Below are 5,905 nucleotides of genomic sequence, written 5' to 3'. Positions count from 1 at the left end.
TTTTTTTCTTAATTGAAGCTTAAGTTGTTGACTAGAGCTTCAGTCCAAGAAAAAAAATCATTAAAATTTTGACTTGGGAATTAGGTTAAAATTTCTAACAATTTCTGGAGTAGCCCTAGGCGTAGTTCTGCCATTTTGTACTATGTATTTATAAGTCAAGTGGTATTGTGGCATTGATGATTATAAAATCAAAATATCAATCAACCCTGAAAACTGTTGACAATGCTCTACACACTGCTGTATCAAATATCCAGCCAAGGTTTGGTTCTTTAACTAAGCAAGTGTACCCATTTTATTAGTACGCAAATTTGTTTTCTTTTTTAATGAATGCTAACATTGTGTGTGTGTGTGTGTGTGTGTGTGTGTGTGTGTGTGTATCTCAAAGAATTGTTTTCAAATAAAATTCTGTGTGATTTATTAACACTACAATGTTTGATTTGCTTATCTATTTTATACACCTATGCTTTGCAATTTTTTTTTTCCTGGAGAGAAATAAGCCAATCTCCATCCTCCCCAGATAGGACACCAACAGAAGAAGGGGAGCAAGGTTAGTAAAGCATTGAGTTTATTGAGGTTCCCTATGCGAGTGTGAATGAGGGGTCACTCACAGGAGCACGCAGGCCTAAAGACAGCATATCACGGATGAGCACACCCCAGGATGCAGCGGCGATAACTCAGGAAAGCTGCATTGCTAGAGCTCTGGTCTGGACTTGCAGGCAGCGCCATCATCTCCCAACAGTTGTTACTGCTTGGGTGACCTTGAGAGGGAGCCTCATGAACTTTCCAGAAGCTTTCTGAGACTTTTGCTTTTGGCTTACATTCCTGAACCTTTATGGACGGTTTCCATTTGAATTAACTATCTAGTTAGCCACCTATACTCTCAGGATTGTATGAGATCTCTCAGACTTAGAAAGGCTGTAAGCACAGAATGTTTAGCGTCTGGTCTGGGGTGCTTCTGCCACAGTCAGGATATAAGTCCTGAAATCAAGAATGGAAGTAGGGATGGTTAGCTGTACAGCTACCCTGAGGGCTTCCCACAAGACGCTTGCCTCTTGTCTTGTAGTCTTGGGAGCGTCTAGCCTAGAGTCTCAGTCCCAGAAGGAGATTATTTCACTCAGGGCATACAGCCTCCATGGCATACAGCTGGCTGTTAGCCTTCCAACCGGCCTCCTTAGGCTCCTCATACCTCTGAATCAGCAGAGGACACATGAGCCGGGGTGACAAGCTCTGCTCTCTCCTCAGAGGAAGAGTATATCCCAAATACTGCCTTTGCTTTAACAAACTCCATGCCCTAGACTTCGTGAAGATAGGCATGAGCATATTATGGGATATGCACAGACCAAAAAGAGTACAGGCAAGTGAAGACGCTCACTCCATCTAGTTAAGTCATGGCAGTGAGACCCTTGCTGTAGCTAATAGCTGGACTTAGTGATGTCATGTTTTCAGAATACAGTGCCAGACTGAGGGCCAGAGCTCAGTGCTGTGGGCATTGAAGCCGCTGGAGGGATGTTCAGTGGTACAGACTAAGAACAAGCAAGACTTTAGAAAGATGCCTTGGGCTCTCTAGATGAAATGGGCTAGATCTAGGGCAAGCTAAATGCTATATGGAGCCCTTTCATTGACTCTGCTCAGGAAGGAGAGTTAAATGCCTGCACATGACTTTTAACTGAAACCCGCTGTCAGGAAGTAACTTGAATATCTCTGAGAAGATGAGCAGAGGTAAATGTTTAGGAATGATGGCAGCTCATCGAGCCAGAATAGAGACAGACAGACAGACAGACTGGGGCAGACATTTGCTCTTTTACCTGGCAGATTGGATCCTGGCCCTCAGTTCTTCACAACTTCCCTGGATAAGAACATGCTATGCTGTCAAGCACTGAAGGCATCTCTTCCTTCTAAAGATGAGTGCCTTTACCTGGCCCATTGGATCTGGCATCTTTGTATAGGTGAAAGCCAAGACAGGCTGTTTCTAGCTAAGACTTCCAAAAGGCACCACACTTCTACTCAAAAGTAACTGCTGCTCCTAAGCTTGGCCTAGAGTGAATACACATTGGTCTACAGGGAATCTATGCTTAGCCTAGAGTCAAGCTCACCCACCTTCCTGCTCAGTCCTGTGGATCCATCCGTGAGCCTAAGATTGCATCCCTGCAGTTGAAATCTGTTACTGCTGGCAGCGATTAGTCATTCCACAACATTGCATTGGTAATTGCTGCCTATTACACTCAGTCCATCATACTAAGAGAGCAGAGTTGTCTCCACCCATGTGGTATAGTCTGCCATAGCTTAGACTGTTTCAAATGACTCAAGAACCCACAACAGAAGAACAATCTACCCAGACATAGATCAGATCTAGGTGCGGGGTTTGAGAATCTAAGGGGAAATAGGAAGAATGCCCTACAAGAAGACTTGAGACTCAAATTCTAGATCTAGATTGGCAGTGATTCTCTGCAAGACTTCTGTCTGACCACTTTGCTTCTTGGATCCTCAGTGTCCTAGTCTCTGAGTTGCTAGGGTCATACTACATTCACTGGGATTAACTATCTCCCCAGTGCAAAGAGAAGCTATCATTTAATGTGTGGTTATTTTAGATACTATTTAACTATATCTAAGTTGAATGCTTTTCCAATAGCAGATAAGAACATTCTGGGAGTGACTGTCAAGAGCTGTTTGGAGAAAAAGCCTAAGGCTTTATGCAAGCTTGGTCAGATGGGTTTCGTGGTTGATCCTCTTCTCCAAGAGGTTAAGAGATACAAACCCAGCAGCCTGCCTCCCACCCCACTCCCAGTGACTATCTCCCTCTAGGAATGGTTTGTGCAGTGCTAGACCACAGTGCTTGAAGCTTTCTCTCTGGGCTTGGGGTGCTAGTCCCCAGCTGCAGATCCTCTGACATCTATACAGCACTTGCATCCACAGTGTGAGGGATTCCCTTGGGCTTCATGGAAGGCATATGAGAAGCAGGCTGTATGTCTTGTAACTTCAAGTCCCCTGTGGGATAATACCACTAACCACTATCTTCCAAGACCTGCAACCATAAGGGAGATGGGCGGGCACCTACAGGTCTCTCCAGGGACTTGGAAGAGTGGTGCAGCTCAGCCCCAGGAGACAGTTGGTCCCAGTCCGAAGCTCTCGGTGGAGTCCTGGGAAGATTTCAAACCTTAAAAGATCATTGTTTCTTGTCTCTAAATTGTGATTGTGAGACCCATGTGAACTTGGACTCCAAAATGCTCAGTTTTTATAGAAAGGGACCAAGGATAAGAGAAGATTTAGTAGTTTTAGTATAGTAAGCAGAATGACAGAAAACCTAAACCAAACTGGCTCGTGAGGGAAATGCATTTTGGTTCCCTGTCTGTCTGTTTCAGGCTGTGATAACGACAGCACAATAAATCAAGGTGAAATATTCTATAAACAAAAGGTTATGTAGCTCAGTGTTTTAGAGGCTGAAATTCAAGAGTCAGGGACCCATTTGTTTGTCTGGTGATAGGCTCGTGCCTGGCAGCATCACAATGGTGGATGTAACTCAGTGGTGGAGAAGATACAGTAGAGGTCACACTGTGAGACAGAAGTTGAGGACTCAACCATGTGAATGTGTGTGAGGGAGTGTGTATGTGTGTGTGTGTGTGTCCATGAATGTGTGTGTCCATGAATGTGTGTGAGTGTGCAGGTGAGAGTGTGTATGTATGAATTTGTGTGTATGTGTGTGGGTGTCTGTGTGTATATGCTTGTGTGTTTGAGTGTGTCTGAGTGTGTGTGTGTGAGTGTATATATGTGAATGTGTGAATGTGTGTGAGTGTGTATGTGAGAGAATATGTATGTGTGAATGTATGTGTGAGCACACATGTATATGCATATGTGTTTGAGTGTCTGAGTGTGTGTGAGTATGTGTGTGCATGTATGAATCTGTGTGTGAGAGAGTATATGTGAGTATGTATGTGAGTGAGTGTGTGTGTGAGTATGTATGTGAGGGAGAGAGTGTGTGTGTGCCTGCACATGTGTGTGAGTAAATGTAAGTATTGTTTGCCACATTATTATTATTATTATTGTTATTATTTGCAACAGACCTTACCCTGAATCTAGAGGTTTCTAATCCAGCTAGGCTGGCTGACCAATGAGCTTTCAATCCCCTGTGCAGGAGTGAGAGATCACAACACTCAGTTTTTACATGGTCTCTGGATCTGAACTTGGGGCCTCGTGCTTGAGTGCCAAACACTTTCCCTACTGAGCCGTTCCCCAGCTGTAGGTTCAGTGATTTGATTACAACCTACATTGTCGGAAGTAACCAGGGTGGGATGAGAATAACCTTCATCTCTTCTGAGAGCAGCGCCCTCCAATGACCTAACCACTTCCCACTAGGCCCTCACCTCAACATCACTGCACTAGGGACCCAGACTCCAGCACAAGAATCTGTAGGGGAAAGCCACACCCAAACCAGAACACACGTAACTAGACAGCATAGGATAGCAGGGTCACGGGTTCAGCTAAACCTAGGGTTCCCAAACCTTCCCAAATAATGATTTCACTGAGACAAATGCCCCACTCTAACCCCTAAAATCAAGAGATTAGTGGGAAGAGACCTCTCTGCCTCCCTTTTATTTCTCATCCAGCAAAGGCACCAGGCTGTACTCCATTGGCCTTTCTATGTCCTCTCCATTTTCAGTAGAAACCAACTGAACCATGGCCAGGAGGGAGGCCTAATCCTAGGCCAGTGGACATAGTACTTCTTCATACATGAACAGAGAAGGAAGCTGGGAGGTGAGGGGGAAATAGTTACTGGAAAGACAACCACGGCTGTGTGTACCAGCAGAGGAGGATCTCTGGGCTTGCCGTCTGGCAGCTGGCCTGGCCAGGAGACATTCATGAGGCCAAACAAGCCTACAGATAGAAAAATGGGCAGCGCATGGTGAGCTGGTGTATGTGTGAGTGGGTGGCACCCATGGGCTCAGCAAGGTGCTAGGCAACTTACAGAAGAATAATAGTAAGAGTGGTCCAAAGCAGGGATGGAGAGATGGTTTAGAGGGAAAGAGCGCTTATGGTTCTTGTAGAAGATCTAAGTTCAGTTCTCAGCATCCACATGGTGGCTCACAAGGATCTATAATTTCAGTTCGCAGGGATTTTCTCATCTCTTCTGGCCTCCTCAGTCACCAAACTTGTTGCATAGACTCATACACAGAAAAATACTTATACACATAAAATAAATGAATCCCATAAGAAAAAAAGGTGGCACACAGTGAGACTCCAGTCTTTGGGACATGCAGTCAAGTTGGAGAGTTAAAACAAGCCAGAACATAGTGTCTACTGCTTGGTCTTTGTGGTGTTTGATTCCCACTGTGCTCTTGGCAGTGAAGGAGCTATAGTGTTCTAAACAATAAGGAAAGGGGAATATGTGTCCATGGGGAAACTGCTTGGACAAACACAGGGAGGAAGGGCAGGTGTTCTGGCATGGGGTTAGATGTTGGCAATTGTCAGGGTGATTCAGGGGGAACATCATGGAGGCAGCAAGGCGCAGGTAGAGGCCAGGCAGGGTGGCCATGAGAGGAAGCAATGCTAAAGAACGCAGGCTCCAGGCAGAATACGATCCCCTCCAAAGCTCAGGGAACATCACAGAAGGAGAGGAAGACAGACTGTGGGAGCCAGAAGAAGGGAGAGAACGTGTGGAACACTGATCCTAGGATGGCATGCTGTTCCAGTCCTGAACTCAGTGCAGCTGTGTTGCCCGCACTGCAGCTGCGCTCAAATGAGTCACCATCATTCTATGGTGGGAGGGAAGGAAGGGGCTGGTCTCTGCTTGAGTCCAGACAGTCAGACTGGTAGCAGCTGCTGGAAGGAGGGAGATATTTTCTTCAGTGGTATAGCAGTTGCCTGTGATCCTGTAAACCACCTCCCCTATAAGAAACCTTCAATAAACTTA

This window comes from Mus caroli, chromosome 14 (genome assembly GCF_900094665.2).
Source record: "Mus caroli chromosome 14, CAROLI_EIJ_v1.1, whole genome shotgun sequence".
Lineage (NCBI taxonomy): Eukaryota > Metazoa > Chordata > Mammalia > Rodentia > Muridae > Mus > Mus caroli.
This window is presented reverse-complemented; position numbering follows the sequence as displayed.